The 18558-nt window shown below is 43.1% G+C and overlaps 1 protein-coding gene across 5 annotated transcripts in view; it reads right to left on the reverse strand.

Annotated features, from left to right (window-relative positions):
- LOC142564533 (uncharacterized) overlaps positions 1 to 18558 on the reverse strand; it is a 103704-nt gene that overhangs the window by 73322 nt on the left and 11824 nt on the right. For all 5 annotated transcript variants that reach the window (XR_012824594.1, XR_012824595.1, XR_012824596.1 and 2 more), the window contains exons 2-10: positions 17295 to 17388; positions 16923 to 17015; positions 15566 to 15654; positions 12217 to 12310; positions 10865 to 10953; positions 7298 to 7389; positions 5897 to 5985; positions 1624 to 1719; positions 272 to 360 (exon numbers count right to left, since the gene is read on the reverse strand). The gene's annotated coding sequence lies outside the window, so the exon portion shown is untranslated. The remainder of the gene's footprint in view (positions 1 to 271; positions 361 to 1623; positions 1720 to 5896; positions 5986 to 7297; positions 7390 to 10864; positions 10954 to 12216; positions 12311 to 15565; positions 15655 to 16922; positions 17016 to 17294; positions 17389 to 18558) is intronic.

Raw genomic sequence — 18558 nt, forward strand, 5'->3', positions numbered from 1 at the left:
CCCCTTTCGCTACACAGTGTTGTGCCGTGGTGGCCTAAACGAGCTGAAGTAGCACCAAATTGCCTCCATCTGAACTGCACTATTGCCTGATCGATGTTCCCACTTTTGGTGGCCCTGTCTGCACTCTTCGGCATGAGCACCTACTCTTGCTGGAAAATGTCTGCAATAAAAGGCCTCACACTTTTCGGCATGAGCATCTACTCTTGTAGGAAAATATCTGCAATAAAGGGCCTCACAGATTAAAGCACATCCAAATATTAAGGCAACGAACCTGTCCAAAAGCGTCCACTGCTCGCTGCTATCTGCAACGGCGTCACAGCGTAGCCGTTCCTGCACGTTGTTAAGCGGTCCAAAAAGATCCTGCAGAGATAAATTCAAACGACACTCAATAATAACGCAGCCACCGGAAGGACACAGCACGCTTAGAGTAACCTGCAAACATGTTGAGCAGCTAGCGTCGTTCAGTAGCGGTTAAAAACAAAAAGAAATACTCCTCGTGTAACAAGCATGTGAAAAATGGGACGAATAATTGTCAAAAAAGCAAGTTTGTGCCGCTGAGTGTTTATTCCGACCATTCTTCGCACGATACGTCGGCACGACGCATTCTACGAGGCAGAAGGCACCCAATTTTTCTGAAATTCGAACACCCAAACTGTAAAATGAAAATGCTTGGCTGCCACGGCAGGCCTTTTTCATCCGCCATGTTGCACGTCGCAAAGTGACCCATACGGACCCGATGGAGGCATCAAATCACTAGGCCGAATAAAGCCAGCAACCTGCATTCTGCACTCGCGTTCTTGGGGGACACAAACTTCTTCAGGCAGCTCTTCCACGGTAAAACATTTAATTTGTTTGTATTTTGCATCTACATTCTTGGATATTGTCGAAGCTCTGCCTCCGTAAGTTTATTTTATAGGTACGCAAGCTCTTTTGCAGTGTGTATGCTGTAGACCATGGGTGCTGGTACTATACAGCTGCCGGTCCCAACCAGTGAGTGTTGCTGATTGAAAACCGAGCACCACAATGGGAGTATAAATCAATTTCAGTATCGGTTTACCAGTAGATGCTACGAAACTTTGCGCGTTTTTGTTACAGCCTCGGTCTATTATGGTTAACAAGGACAAAAATTATTTTATCCAAAGAAGTCATTTATTTCGCATTCAACTTGCCTCACGCTCTGCGTTTCCATTTTGACAGTAGAATTGAGAGGTGCACGTTAGACAGAAAGCACGCACCATTGCCACATGAAAAAAAAATTATGAAGTTGCCTCTCTATGCAGCAGATAATCCAAACATGGCGAGATGTATTTTTACGAGATACACGAAACATCATATACCTTGAGAACTCATATCCTTGCTGAGAAATTGTGGCTTTCGCCCCGTATCCGCCATTCGTATGAAGTATTGTAAAAAGTTGAAATGCTGGGCAGGAGTGCTTGTGCATACGCATGCAGTACGTGCGAGTGTATGTGTGTCAGTGTGTGTTTACCCAGAGCTAGTGTTTTTGTACAGACAGTATGGCACGAACTAAAGAAAGACGACTTTGCATACTTGTTAACTTTACTGTACTTAAGGCTCGCAGTAAAATCACTGCATAAAGAAGGGTTGCAGATTAACACGTACCGGAATGTCCCTAGTGTATGTCCCCAGCTGAGAACATCACCTCGATGAAACTGTTTCGCTTCTCTCAGTATGTTGTCAACTGACGCACCAAATCTCCTGCAGAAAAGCATTATCACGATTTTTTTTTCTGCACAGAGAACAACATATGATGAGAACCGTCTTAGTTGACGAATACATAAGATGAATATGGAAATGCATGATTTCTGACGCAAATCTCTGCTTTAACCTAGTATCCAACTTTATCCTAAAAGTGTGTGGTACATTATAAAAATTCGGCTGGGGTACTTTTGCACACATAAACACCCAGCTTACGCAAGCGTGGAGACAAGACGCACAAACAGTAAAAAGGAGGCCACCATTGGAGACTGTATTGGTGTAAAAGGCACAAAGCGTTCCAAATGTTGCTCAGTAAATGTCAGCGTTGTCCAATGTTAAGGAACAAGCCGTGCAATAGAATATCATGGCAGTGGATTTCACGTCGCAGCACTGGTTTTGATCCTGTGCCACGGCGCAAGAAATATTTAGGAGTGGATTCGCTGTTTGCGGCCACCAGAAAAGGTCACAAGCCCGCGGAGCCGTTATCGTGCTGGCGGTGCCTTGTGGCCTGGAAAGAAAGTACCGCCGTTGAGGGCACGCCTGAGCCCCCTGCCTGGGCGCTGCATTTTCTTTTTTTCGCTGCGGCTTCTACGACGCGCCGCATGGCGCCGCCACTGTGTACGGCCCCGTCGGCGCATACAACAATTGTGACCTTATCTGGTCGCCTGCGCTCGCTCGTGCTGACGGGAGTTCCACCTCCTAAATGTCTTACTCCGTGTCCTGTGGTTAACACGCAAAGGGAGCAACTACAGCAAAGTGTTCTCAACAACACACACAAGCAAATGCACCCTCAAGACATTCTAGTTATATTGAGTGGACTGGTATGCTGCTGAATGGGGCTTTCATTGAACATGTAAAGTGTACGAAGTTCATCTCAACAGCATACACTACAAGCAAATACATCCTTAAGATTTTCCAATGCCGTTGAGTGGATTGGTCTGCTACTGATGGGGCTTTCCTTGAACATGTAAAGTACATGAATGCTTTGTCCAGTAATACTGATGTATTGAGAGTTGCATTTATTTTGGTTAGTCATCTGCTGCGCCGGGATATCTAACGTTAGAGTAAAACAACTTATGAATACGCATTAGCCTGCTTAGCTCATTCGAATGCATTTTTGTACAAAGGAGTAGACTCGCCGAATAATGGCCGCGAATAAATAAAGTAATTAAAATAAGTTTTGTCAAAAATTATTACGTTTTTTAAAGTGTTCTTAGCAAAAAATTCAATTATTCGATCTCAAAATTCTCGTTATCAGCAGCATGGTCAAAAACGTCGTTGGCCATGTTCAGTACCATAATCGTTCAGTTGGTGCGAGCAATAAAACACCTAATATTTGGGGGCGAATACGAGCACGCTAAAACGTTTTTTATTACGTATTTTTTTATTTAGTTCATGTATGTTCTAGTACATACATGAACTTTGTGTGCCTTCGACGGATCGCGATTGCCATGGTCTGCAACTGACAGTCTAACGTGTAGGATCGCATGTTTGTAATGACATCCGATATCTAATTACATTTTGATCTATCGGATGTCATTACTTACAAATCCCTATATAACTTCCTGTGTGACAGGTGCATTAAATTACCATAGTTCTGAACGTCTCCATTTCTGCCAACAAAACAAACGTTATCAATATACAGTATCGTCGAAATAAAAATTAAAAGTTATGAGCTAACTTGACTCAATTAGTATGTACACCAGAGAAAGGTAGTGCGCTTTTCCTGAAGAGCAGAGAGACATGCTGGCACAAGCCTATTTTCTATCTCATACGTGCAGCCCTACTAGAACAGGAAAGGCCATTAAATAAATGCTAAACCGCATTATTTATTCATCCAATCTTCTCGGAAGCTGACCTCGCTCAATTGGCGTGGTCACTGTCTCGTACGCCCGTTGTTAAGAGCCCAAGCAGAGGTCTTGCGCAAATGCATTCTTACAATCTATATTACGCCTATGAGCTGGCAGTACACACCTATGGGCGAGCTGGTAATACGAAGTTGACTTGTGCAGCAGTTTTACAGAACAGTTCATTTTCTTGCAGCTCAGTCAACATTTTGCGACGTACACAACAATTCACAGCCAATGAGTAAAGTCTTCATATATAGTGAGGCAGTTGCGCCACACTTCGATGCATTTGCAACCTGCCTCACTACCATTTTCTAGTACATGAATACAACTTAATGATCTTTCACCGTTTATTAGGTCATCTTTATAGGCAAGCAATGTTTTACAGTAAATGGTTTGATGCAGCTGATCAAAGCTCCTGCAACCTGAAGGCTATCTGGCAAAGCACCAAACCGGCAGCACTGCCAAGCTGGCGGCTATGCCTGCACTTTACCGACGTATTCCACTCCTGTTTTTTTTTCAGCATGCTCTCCTAATTGAAGGTTTATATGGAGATACAAATAGCGGAGCAAATTATTCGCAATACATGGAGGAATGAGGCTTCTCACATGCTGTGTCCTTTAACCACAGTCCCAAATAACTTTTGCACATACCTGAGCACTGGTGGAGATACATTAATTCAACGCCTGCAGCGCACTCCTCGCACAACAAAAAATTTTGACTTCTGAATCCGCTGCTTTTACTCGCATAACTAAAAAGCATCAGCACTGACTTCCAGCAGTATTAGGCAGCTGAGTGCACCTTTGTGGTTGTTTGTTTGGGCACTGCAGGTTTCAGCCAATTATTTGGCTCCATGTTGAAATTTGTTATGAAGTTTTAGTGTGCATACTGCTTTCTGCTACTTCCAAGACCAAGATTGGAGAAAGTTAAGTTTCAATTGAGCGTAGGAGCTACCTGCGTTGCGTGACGGATGTGAGCATGTGACCTTACGACATCCTCCCTCTCAAGGTCCTCGTCAAACGACACGAAACAGGCCCAAGGTGGAAAGGGAGTTTCTTTCTGGGCGAGTTGGTGCATACTTGACATAAAAATTGTAACAGCGCAAACACATGCAACCACAAAGTACTAAGGACGAGACAGTCAGCGCTTGTGTCTCGTCCTTGGTACTTTGTGGTTGCATGTGCTTGCGCTGTTACAATTTTTATGTCAAGGAGTAATCAAGATTGAATTGAAACTGACTGGACAACATACGCATGAACGCCTGAATTAAACTGTACTTTCATGTGCAGTTGTAGTGCAGTGACACACGGTGCATTCATTGTATTCAATCCATTTTAGGTATCGTTTTGCCAGTTGGCATTTTACGCTTCTTAGATATGCTTAGGTTCTCATTTTTCGTGGTTATTCATGCATCATGTCCCTGTATCAGCGCAAGAAGTCTCATTGCCATGCCATTTTCCTGTTTCACATTTGTCATCTTGACGAAATGTAACCTCCTTAAAGTGGCCCTACGTGCTCAATGGTTTCACATTATTAAAAAGACAGGTTGTTCCTGCTTGTTTACGACAAATAAGAAGATATGAGCATAAGACAAGAAACCAGCTGAGTCAGTTCGGGCTCCGAGACAAGTCCCGAAAAGCACATTTAGGGAGGTAGACATAAGGAATCTTTGGAAAAGGTAGACCACCGTTAAGGCCACGGCAGCGTTAAAGCCACGATGTTAGCAACAAAAGATGGGACAGCACACCGGCTTTTTGCAACAGCCCAGTGCACTAGTGAGACGCAGATTATCAAAAAATTTTCATACGGCATTGTTGCCACGTATCCCTCGCACCAAACAATCACACTAACTACGACATAAATACCCGTTTAACCGACCTAAGCTTCGCGTGAAAGTATGCCGAAGACGAATCACAATATAGTGCTGATATTATAGGCACAAGGGAATAAATAAAACGCCTTTCGCACCATACTTGCTCCATCTGCTGCACACAAGCATTTCCCAGGCATTCACTTGTCTTTCTCATACGTTCGTACCAGATGCGACAGATTCAATATTCCGCAAATATACGATTCAGCCCCTTTCGCTACACAGCGTTGTGTCGTGGTGGCCAAAACGAACTAAAGTCGCACCAAATTGCTTCCATCTGAACTAAACTACTGACTGATCGATGTAAGCACTTTTGGCGGCCCTGACTGCATTCTTCGGCAAGCACTTTTGATGGCCCTGACTGCATTCTTCGGCATGAGCGTCTACTCTAGCTAGAAATTATCTGCAACAAAAGGGCCTCATAGATTGGAAGCTCATCACAGCTATTATGGTAACGAACCTGTCTAAAAACGTCCACTTCTCGCTGCTATCTGCAGCGGCGTCACAGCGTAGCCGTTCCTGCACGTTGTGAAGCGGTCCAAAAGGATTCTGCAGAGATAAATATAAATGGATACTCAATAATAACGCAGCCACCGGAAGGACACAGCACGCTTACAGTAACCTGCAAACATGTTGGGCAGCTAGCGTCGTTCAGTAGCGGTTACAAACAAAAGGTAATACTCCTCGCGTAACAAGCATGTGAGAAATGGGACGAATAATTGTCGAAAAAGCAAGCTTGTGCCATTGAGTGTTTATTCAGACTATTCTTCGCAAGAAAATTCCGCACGATGACCTCTACGAGGCAGAACACACCCAAGTTTTCTGAAATCCCAAAACCCAAACTGTACTGCTACGGCGGGCCTTTTTCATCAATCATGTTGCACGTCGCAAAGTGTCCTATACAGACCCGGCGGAGGCATCGAATCACTGGGCTGAATAATACGCATTTTGCACTTGTGTTCTCAAGGACACAAACTTCTTCAGGCAGCTCTTCTACGGTAGCACTGATTTGTTTGTATTTGGCTTCTACATTCTTGGACATGTTGTGGAAGCTCTGCCTCCCTAAGTTTATTTTATAGGTACCCAAGGTCTTTTACATTGTGTATGCTAGAGATTAGACCATGGGTCTTTGTACATGGTCTGCTAGAGATTAAATTATGGTCTTTGGACTGGCAGCCCATGGGATTAGACCATGGGCTGCCAGTCCCAACCAGTGCCTGTTGCTGATTGAAATACGAGTATTGCAATCGGAGTGCATTGCAATCATTTCAGTATCGGTTTACCAGTGGATCCCACGAAACTTCAGTTTGGTGCGTAGCTTTGAGCGTTTTTACAACAGCCTCGGTTAAAATATGGTTAAAAAGTACAAAAATTATTTTATCGGAAGAAGTCATTTATTTTGCGTTAAACTTGTCTCACACTCTGCGTTCCTATTTTGACAGCAGCATTCACAGGTGCACTTTAGACAGCAAGCACACACCATTGCCGCATTAAAAAAATTTAATTTGCCCCTCTATGCAGCAGATAAACGAAACATGGCGAGATGCATTTTTATGAGATACACGAATCATATAACTTGAAAACGCATGTCTTCGGTGAGAAATTGTGGCTTTCGCCCCGTATCCGCCATTTGTATGAAGTATTGTAAAAAGTCGAAATACTGGGCAGGTGTACTTTTGCACACACAGGCAGTACATGCGAGTGTATGTGTGTCAGTGTGCGTTCACCCACAGCCAGTGTTATTGTACAGACAGTAGGGCACAAACTCTAAAAAAGGACGACTGCACATTTGTTAACCTTATTGTACTTAGGGCTCGCATTAAAATTACTGCATAAAAAATGGCTGCAGATTAACACTTACTGAAATGTCCCTAGTGTATGTCTCCAGCTGAGAACACCTCGCTGAACGGTTTCACTTCTCTCAGTACGTTGTCAACAGACGCAGCAAATGTCCTGCAGGAAAGCATTTTCACGAATTTTTTTCTGCACAGAGGATAACCAAATATGATGAGAACCGTCTTTGTTGACGAATGCATCAGATGAATATGAAAATGCAATATTTCCGACGCAACTCTGCTTTAACCTAGTATGCCACTTTATCCTAAATTTGTACGGTGGACAATTTAAAAATTCGGCTGGTGTACTTTGCACACACAAACACCCAACTTACGCAAGCGTGCAGACAGGAAGCATGAACAGTAACAAGGGGGCAACCATTGAAGACTGTATAGGTGTAAAAGGCACAAAGCGTTCCAAATGTTGCTCAGTTAGTGTCAATGCAGGAAGGTTATGAAGCAAGCCGTGTCATAGAATATCATCGCACTGGTTTTGACGTCACAGCCCTGGTTTTCACCCTGTCATCAAGTGATCTCAACGGCACACACTACAAGCCAATGCACCCTCAAGACATTCTATTGATATTGAGTGGAATTGTCCGCTGCTGAATGGGGCTTTCATTGAACATGTAAAGTATATGACTTTGATAACAACATACACTACAAGCAAATAAATCCTTAAGATTTTCCAGAGGTTGAGTGGATTGGTCTGCTACTGATGGGGCTTTTCTTGAACGTGTAAAGTATACGAATTCCTTGTCCAGCAAAACCGATGCAATGAGAGTTGCATTTATTTTGGTTATTTATCTGCTATGCAGGGATGTCTAATATTACAGTAAAAGAACTTCTGAATACTCGTTAGCCAGCTCTCCTCATTCGAATGCATTTTTGTACAAATGAGTAGTCTCGCCGAAGAATGGCCGCTAACAAATAAATGAAAAAATTGTAAAAATTACGTTTAGGATTTCAAGTGTTCTTAGCAAAATCTCAAAATTCTCGTTATCAGCAACATGGTCAAAAACGTCGTTGGCCATGTTCGCTACCATAATCGTGCAGTAGGTGCGAGTAATAAAACATCAATATTTGGGGGCGAATACCATCATGCTAAAACTTTTATTAAGTATTTTTTTATTTAGTTCATGTTCGTGCACATGAACTTTGTGCGCCTTCGGCGGATCGCGATTGCCATGCTCTGCAACTGACAGTCGACGTGCAAGATCCCATGTTATCTAATCACATTTGATTTATCGGATGTCATTACATACAAATCCCTGTATAACTTCCTGTGTGACAGGTGTATTAAATCACCATAGTTCTATACTTCATTTGTGCCAACGAAACTAACGTTATCAATATACAGTATCATCGAAATATGAATTAAAGCTATGAGCTAATGTGACTAAATTAGCATGTACACCAGAGAAAGGTAGTGCGCTTTTCCTGTGGTAGAGACAGGCTGGCACAGGCCTATTTTCTTTCTCATGCATGCAGCCAGGGTAAAAGAGCAAATGCCATTAAATAAATGCTAAACCGCACTATTTAATCATCCAAACTTCCGTCTCGTAAGCCCGTTGTTAAGAGCCCAAGCAGAACTGTTGCGCAAATTCATACTTGCAATCTATATTACGCCGATGAACTGGCAGTATACACCAATGTGCGAGCTGGTTATGCGAAGTTTACTCGTGCAGCCCTTTTACAGAACAGTTTATTTTCTTGCAGCTCAGTCAACATTTCGCGTCATACACAACAATTCACAACTAGAGCATAAAAACTTCATATATAGCCAGGCAGTTGCTCCACACTTCGGTCCGTTTGCAATGTACCTCGCTAACATATTCTAGCACATGCATACAACTTACTCATCTTTTACCGTTTTATTAAGTAATGTTTATAGGCAAGCAATGTTTTACAGTAAATGGTTTGATGCAGCTGATCAAAACTCCTGCAACCTGACGGCTATCTGGCAAAGCACCAAACCAGAAGCACTCCCGAGCTGGCGGCTATGCCTCCACTCTACCGACGTCTGCCACACCTGGTTTTCCGCATGCTCGCCAAATTGAAAGTTTACATGGAGATACAAATAGCGGAGCACATTATTCGCAACACATTGAGTGTTGAGGCTTCTAAACCTGTTGTGTCGTCTAACGACAGCCCCTAATAACTTCTGCACATAGCTGAGCACTGGTTCAGATAAACTAATTCAGCGCTTGCAGCGCACTCCTGGCACGACAGAAAAACACCTCCGACTTATCAATTGCGACTTTGACACACATAAACGCACCAGCACTGATTTCTAGCAATAACAGGCAGCTGAACACGAATTTTTGGTTGTTTGTTGGGGCACTGCAGGTTTCAGCCAATGTTTGGCTCTAACTTCAAATTTGTTTAGTGTGCATACTGCTTTCTGCTACTTCCAAGACAAAGATTGGAGAAAGTTGTTAATTATGAATTGAGCGTAAGGAGCTACCTGCTTTGTGTGACGAATGTGAGCAAGTGACCTTACGACATCCTTCCTCTCAAGGTCCTCGTCAAACGACACGAAACGGGCCCAACGTGGAAAGGGAGTAATTAAGATTGAATAGAAACGGACCGGACAACATCAGCATGAACGCCTGAAATAAACTGCACTTTTGATGTGCAGTTGTAGTGCAGTGACGCACAGTGCATTCATTGTATTCAATCCATTTTAGGTATCCTTTTGCCAGTTGGCATCTTGTGCTTCTTAGATATGCATAGGTTCTAGTTTCTTGTGGTTATTCATGCATCATGTGCCTGTATCCACGCACGAAAGTCTCATTGATCAAATGTAACCTCATTGAAGTGACACTACTTGCTCAATGGTCTCAGAAATAAGATCAATTGCCCCGGCTTGTTCAAGACAAATATGAAGATATGAGTATCAGACAACAAATCAGTTGAGTCAGTACGTGCTCCAAGGGAAGTCCCGAAAAGCACATTTAGAGAGGTAGGCATAACTTATTCGACAAGGTAGAGCACTGTTAAGCCCATGATGGCAGCAACAAAAAATGGGACAGCACACAGGCGTTTCGCAACAGCGCAATCCAGTTAGTAGTGAGACGCAGATTATCACAAAATTTGTCATACGCATTGTCGCCACGTATCCCCCACACCAAACATTCCCTGTAACTGAAACAAATACCCGTTTAACCGACCTAAGCTTCGTGTGAAAGTATGCCGCAGACGAATCACAAATATAGTGCTGGTATCATATGCACAAGAAGGGAGCAGATAGATGACCTTTCGCACCATACTTGCTCCACCTGCTGTTCATAAGCATTTTCCAGGCGTTCACTTGTCCTTTTGATACACACGTACAGATGAAACAGACTCAATATTCCGCAACTGTCATATGATTCAGCCCCTTTCGCTATACAGCGCTTTGTCGTGTTGGCCTAAGCTACCTCAAGTAGCCCCAAATTGCCTCCATTTGAACTGCACTATTGCCTGATCGATGTTTCACTTTTAGTGGCCGTGACTGCACTCTTCGGCATGAGCATATACTCTGGCTGGAAAATGTCTGCAATAAAGGGCCTCACAGATTAAAGCTCATCACAAATATTAAGGGAACGAACCTGTTCAAAAGCGTCCACTGCTCGCTGCTATCTGCAACGGCGTCACAGCGTAGCCGTTCCTGCACGTTGTAAAGCGGTCCAAAAGGATTCTGCAGAGATAAATTCAATCGACACTCAATGATAGCGCAGCCTCCGAAGAGACATAGCAATCTTACCATCCCCTGCAAACATGTTGGGCAGCTAGCGTCGTTCAGTAGCTGTTCAAAAAAATAGAATGCTCCTCGCGTAAGAAGCATGTGAAAAATTGGACGTATAATTGTCAAAAAAGCAAGCGTGTGCCGCTGAGTGCTTATTCCGACCGTTCTTCGCAAGAACCGTCTTCACGACGCGTTCTATGAGGCAAAACGCACCCGAGTTTTCTGATATCCCAGAATGCAAAATGTAAAATGAAAAATGCTTGGCTTCCTCGACGGGGATTTTTCATCCATCATGTTGCACGTTGCAAAGTGACCCATACAGACCCGTTGGAGGCATCAAATCACTAGGCTTTCAGCCAGCAACACTCATCCTACGCTTGTGTTCTCAGGGACGCAAACTTCTTCAGCCAGCTCTTCCATGGTAAAACATTTATTTGGTTGCATTTCGCGTCTACATTCTTGGAAATATTGCGGAAGCTCTTCTAAGTTTACTGTATAGGTACGCATTCTCTTTTGCAGTATGCAAGAGTTTAGACCATGGGTCCTGGTACTCTAGCAGTTGCCAGTCCCAACCAGTGCCTGTTGCCGATTGAAATCCGAGTATTGCCATCGGAGTATAAATCAATTTCAGTATAGGTTTACCAGTAGATCCCAAGAAAATTGAGTTTGGTGTGAAGCTTTGCTCGATTTTCCTACAGTCTCGGTCTATTATTGCTGAAAAAGTACAAAAATTATTCTTTCCAAAGAAGTCATTTATTTCGCACTCAACTTGTCTCACGCTCTGCCGTCACATTCTGACAGTAGCATCCAAAGGGACACTTCAGACAGCCAGCACGCTCTGCTGCCACATGAAAAAAATTATTTGCCTTTCTATGCAGCACATAATGCAAACATGGCGAGATTCATTTTTATGAAATAGACAAAACATCATATAACTTGAAAACTCATCTTTGGTGAGGAATTTCGGCTTTCGCCCCGTATCCGTCATTCGTCTGAAGTATTGCAAGAAGTCGAAATGCTGGGCAGGTGTACTTTTGAATACGCAGGCATTACATGCGATTGTATGTGTCAGTGTGTGCTTACCCAGCTAGTGTTAATGTACAGACTGTGTAGCACAAACTTAAAAAGGATGACGTTGCATATTTGCTAACTTTATTGTACTTATGGCTCGCAGTAAAACCACTGCATAAAAAAGGCTTGCCGATGAACACTTACCGGAATGTCCCTAGTGTATGTCCCAGCTGAGAACATCACTTCGCTGAAGGGTTTCACTTCTCTCAGTACGTTGTCAGCTCACGCAGCAAATGTCCTGCAGAAAAGCATTTTCACAATTTTTTTTCCGCACAGAGGATAACAAAATATGATGAGAACCGTCTTAGTTGACGAATACATAAGATTATTATGAAAATAAAAGATTTCTGACGAAAGTCTCTGCTTTAACGTAGTATCACACTTCACCCTAAACTTGTTTGGTAGACAATTTAAAAATTCGGCTGCTGTACATCTACACACAAACACCCAGCTTACGTAAGCTTGCAGACAAGAAGCACAAACGGTAAAAAGAGGCAAGCATTGGAGACTGTATTGGTGTAAAAGGCACAAAGCGTTCCAAATGTTGCTCAGTCAGTGTGAGTGCTGGAAGGAAAACATGTTATGAAGCAAGCCGTGTCACAGAATATCATGGCACTGGTTTTGACTCCGTCCTCAACACACGAAGGGAGCAACTACAGCAAAGTTGTCTAAACACACACTACAAGCAAATGAATGCACCCTCAAGACATTCCAATGATGTTGAGTGGATTAGTCCGCTGATGAATGGGGCTTTCACTGAGCATGTAAAGTATACGAATTTCATCTCAACAACATACACTACAAGCAACTGCATCCTTAAGATTTTCCAACGAGATTAAGAGGATTGGTCTGCTACTGATGGGGCTTTCCTTGAACATGTGAAGTATACGAATTCTTTGTCCAGTAGGACTGATGTAATGAGAGTTGCATTTATTTTGGTTATTTATCTGCTACGCCGGGATATCTAACATTAGAGTAAAAAAGCTTCTGAATACGCATTAGCCAGCCTAGCTCATTCGAATGCCTTTTTGTACAAATGAGTAGTCTCGCCGAAGAATGGCCGCGAACAAATTAAAATCAGCAATATCGTCAAAAACGTCGTTGGCCATGTTCAGTACCATAATGGTGCAGTTGGTGCGAGCAATCTACCACCTAATATTTGGGGACAAAGACCATAACGCTAACACGTTTATTAAGTATTTTTTTTAATTCAGTTGATGTATGTTCTTGCACATAAATGAAATTTTTGTGCCTTCGACGGATCGCGATTTCTCTGGTCTGCAACTGACAGTCTAACGTGTAGAATCGCATGTTATCTAATGAGATTTGATGTATCAAATGTCATTACATACAAATCTATATATCTTCCTGTGTGACAGGTGTATTAAATTACTATAGTTCTATACTCCATTTCTGCCAACAAACTAACGTTATCAATATACAGTATCATTGAAATAAATATTAAAAGCTATAAGCTAATGTGACTAAATTAGTCTGTACACCAGAGAAAGGTAGTGCGCTTTTCCTGCAGCATAGAGGCTAAGCTAAAGCAGAGAGTCAGGCTGGCACAAGCCTATTTTCTCTCTCATACCTGCAGCCAGACTAACACCGGAAAGGCCATTAAATAAATGCTAAACCGCACTACTTAATCATCCAATCTTCTCAGATCACCTCGCTCAAGTGGCGTGGTCACTGTCTCAACGCCAGTTGTTAAGAGCCCAGGCAGAGGTTCTGCGAAAATGCATTCTTACAATCTATATTGCGCCGATGAACTAGCAGTATACACCAATGCGCGAGCTGGTAATACGAAGTTGACTTGGCAGCCGTTTTACAGAATTGTTAATTTTCTTGCAGCTCAGTCAACATTTCGCGACGTACACAACAATTTACAGCCAAAGCATAAAATCTTCATATATAGAGGCACAGTTGCGCCACACTTCGCTCCGTTTGCAATGTGCCTCACTAACAATTTCTAGTGCACGCATACAACTTCTGATCTTTTACCTTTTTATTAAGTCATGTTTATAGGCAAGCAATTTCTTACAGTAAAAGGTTTGATGCAGCACATCAAAATCCTGAAACTTGACGGCTATCTGGCATAGACCAAACCGGCAGCATTGCTATGCTGGCGGCTGCGCCTGCGCTCTACCTACGACATCCACTGTGTTTTTTTTGGATGCTCTCCTAATTGAAGGTTTATATGGAGATGCAAATAGCGGAGCACTATAATCGCAATTCATGGAAGAATGAGGCTTCTACACATGCCGTGTCATCTAACCACAGTCCCAGATAACTTCTGCACATACCTGAGCGCTGGTTAAGATACACCAATTAAGCTATTGCAGCGCACCCCATAACTAAATAAGCAGCTGAACACGCCGTGTGGTTATTGGGCACTGCAGGTTTCAGACAATGTTCGGCTCTAACTTCGAATTTGTTAAGGTGAAGTTTTCCTGTGCATACTGCTTTCTGCTACTTCCGAGACCAAGATTAGAGAAAGTTGTTAATTTTCAATTGAGCATAGGAGCTACCCGCTTTGTGTGACGAATTTTAGCAAATGGCCTTACGACATCTCCCCTCTCAAAGTCTTCGCCAAACGACACAAAACACGCCCAAGGTGGAAAGGGAGTAATCAAGATTGAATTGAAACTGACTGGAAAACATAGGCATGAACGCCTGAAATAAACTACTTTCATGTGCAGTTGTAGTGCAGTGACACATGGTGCATTCATTGCATTCAATCCATCTTAGTTATCGTTTTGCCAGTTGGAATTTTATGCTTCTGAAGATATGCTTAGGTTCTCGTTTCTTTGTAGTTATTCATGCATCATGTGGACATAAGAAATCATTCAAGAAGGTAGAGCACCGTTAAGGTGATGGCAGCGTTAAGTCCACGATATCGGCAACAAAATATGGGACAGCGCACAGGCGTTTTGCAACAGCGCAGTGCACTAGTGAGACGCAGATTATCAGAAAATGTGTCATGCGGCATTGTTGCCGCGTATCCCTCACACCAAACATGCGCTGTAACTGCAACATAAATACCCGTTTAACCGACCCAAGCTTCACGTTAAAGTATGCCGCAGACGAATCACAAATATAGTCATTATATGCACAAGAAGGGAATAAATAGGTGACCTTACGCACCATACTTGCTCGCCTGCTGCACACAAGCATTTTCGAGGCATTCACTTGTCCTTTTGATACACACGTACCAAATGAAACATATTTAATGTTCTGCAACTCTCATACGATTCAGCCCCTTTCGCAAACACTGTGTCGTGTGTGGTTGTGTCTTTGTATCATGGTAGCCAAAACGAACTCAAGTAGCACCAAATTGCCTCCATCTGAACAGCGCTATTTCCTGATCGATGTTACCACTTTTAATGGTCCTGACTGCACTCTTCGGCATGAGCATCTACTCTTGTTGGAAAATATCTGAAATAAAGGGCCTCACAGATTAAAGCTCATCAGAAACATTAAGGTAACGAACCTGCCCAAAAGCGTCCACTGCTCGCTGCTATCTGCAACGGCGTCACAGCGTAGCCGCTCCTGCACGTTGTAAAGCGGTCCAAAAGGATTCTGCAAAGATAAATTCAATCGACACTTAATGATAGCGCAGCCTCCGGAGAGACATAGCAAGATTAACGTCCCCTGCAAACATGTTGGGCTGCTAACGTCGTTCAGTAGCAGTTCAAGAAAATGGAATACTCGCGTAACAAGCATGTGAAAAATGGGACGAATCATTGTCAAAAAAGCAAGTTTTAGCAAGCAATTTTCGAAAAAGCAAACTCATAGGTTTATTCCGACCATTCTTCGCAAGAAGCGTCTGCACGACGCACTCTATGAGACAGAACGCACTCGAGTTTTCTGAAATCCCAAAACCCAAACTGTAAAGTGAAAATTGCTTGGATTACACGGCGGGCCCTTCTCATCCACCATGTTGCGCGGTGCAAGGAGACCTATACAGACCCACCAGGGGCATCAAATCACTAGTCTGAATTCAGCCAGCAACACGCATTCTGCACTCGCATTCTCGGGGACGCTAATTCCTAAGGCAGCACTTCCACATTTAAAACATCGATTTATTTCTATTTTGCGTCTACCTTCTTGGACATATTGTGGGAGCTCTGCCTCCCTAAGTTTATTGTGTAGTTATAAGCAAACTCTTTGCAGTGTGTATGCTGGAGATTAGACCATGGGTCTTGCTACTCAACAGTTGCCAGTCCCAATCAGTGCCTGTAGCTGACTGAAATCCGAGCACTGCAATCGGAGTATAAATCAATTTCAGTATCGGTATACCCGTGGATACCCCGAAACTTCAGTTTGGTGCTAAGCTTTGCGCGTTTTTGCTACAGCCTCGGTCTATCATGGCAAAGAAGTCATTTATTTGACATTCAACTTCTCTCACGTTCTGCGTTCCCATTTTGACAGTAGCATTCACAGGCGCACGTTAGACAGCATGCACGCACCATTGCCCCATGAAGAAAATTAATTTGCCTCTCTATGCAGCAGATAATCAAAACATGGCGAGATGCATTTTTACGAAATAGACAAAACATCATATAACTTGAAAACTCATCTTTGGTGAGGAATTTTGGCTTTCACCCCGTATCCGTCATTCATCTGAAGTATTGCAAAAAGTAGAAATGCTGGGCAGGCGTACTTTTGCATACCCAGGCAGTACATGCGAGTGTATGTGTGTGAATGTGTTTACCCACAGCTAGTGTTAATGTACAGACAATAAGGCACAAACTCTAAAGAACGACTTTGCGTATTTGCTAACCTTATTGTACTTAGGGCTCGTAGAAAAACCACTGCATAAAGAAGGGTTGCATATGAACACTTACCGGAAAGTCTAGTGTATGTCCCCAGCTGAGAACATCACCTCGCAGAAAAGTTTCTCTTCTCTCAGTACGTTGTCAACTGACGCAGCAAATGCCCTGCAGAAAAGCATTTTCACACTTTTTTTCTGCACAGAGGGTAGCAAAATTTGATCAGAACAGGCTTAGTTGACAAATACATCACAACATGAATATGAAAATGATTTCTGGCACAAGTCTCTGATTTACCCCAGTATCCCACTTTATCCTAAATGTGTATTGTAGACAACTTAAAAATTCGGCTGGTGTACTTTTGCACATACAAACACCCAGCTTACGCAAGCGTACAGACAAGATGGCACAAACAGTAAAAAGGAGGCCAGACCATTGGAGACTCACCACAGTGTGGACACGTCTGTGCCTAGCGCAGTACAGCACGCTGCCGTTTGGTTTCACTCTTTTTAGCACGTTGTCAAGCGGCCCAGTGGAGGTCCTGGAGAAATGGTTTCTGCAATTATTACGCGCCCACGTGGAAGCAATGTAATTCATCTGCAATGTATTATAACATGCTTTCAGAGGGTCGTATTGCAGTATTATCTACGAAACTTATTGTGTAAATTGCTGACTGTATGTAAATTTCTTGCAACAATTTCTTAAATGTTACGGCAGTTTGTATGTTGTGATAATTGCAAATATTTTTCTAAGCTCTTGTTTTGGAGCTCCATGTGTGTGTCTGTGTATGCTAGAGAGCGAAGTGCTTGACAGGCACATTAACCAGACTGAGCCCAACTGCCTAAACCACACTTGGGGTTGATCGTTTCATATCACGCAATTCCAATTCGGGTTCTCCAATTACCCCCATCCTCCGCCAACCGATTCCAACTTGTGCCGGCGAATTCCCTAATTTCACCACCCAACTAGTTTTCTGCCGTCCTCAACTGCGCTTCCCTTCTCTTGACCCCCACTCTAACTCTGGTGGTCCACCAGTTATCTACACTACGCACTACATGGCCTGCCCAGCTCCCTTTTTTTTATGTCAATTAGAATGGCGGCTGTCCCCGTTTGCTCTCCGATACACACCACTCTCTTCCGGTCTCTTAATGTTACGTTTAACGTTCTTCGTTCCGTCGATCTTTGCGCGGTCCTTAATTTGTTCTAGAGCTTCTTTGTTAACTTCCAAGTTGCTGCCCCATATGTTAGCACCGGTATAATGCATTGATTGTACATCTTTCTTTTCAATGATGGTAGTAAGCTTCCAGTCAGGATCTGCAATGTCTGCGGTATACACCCCATCTCATTTTTATGCTGTAAATTTCCTTCTCATGATCAGCAACCCCTGCGAGTAATTGACCTGGGTAAACGTACTCCCCACACTCTTGAGGCTGACTGGTGAGCTTTAACTCTCGTTCCCTTGTCATTCTATTGAGATTTATCTTTGTCTTCTCCATATTAATCTTCAACCCCGCTCCTACACTTTCTCTGTCAATGCCCTCAATCATTTGTAACAAATATAAAGCCATATATAATATTCCACATCGCGAAGCCAAAACGTTAAATAATTGGGCGCACATTGCTTCTGCTTTGCGAACTGTCTTTTTTGCGTGCAGACACATGCTCCGTCTGTGACATCGACAAGATTATGTGCGTCGCCGGGAGGCAAGCG

This window comes from Dermacentor variabilis, chromosome 11, assembly GCF_050947875.1.
Source record: "Dermacentor variabilis isolate Ectoservices chromosome 11, ASM5094787v1, whole genome shotgun sequence".
Lineage (NCBI taxonomy): Eukaryota > Metazoa > Arthropoda > Arachnida > Ixodida > Ixodidae > Dermacentor > Dermacentor variabilis.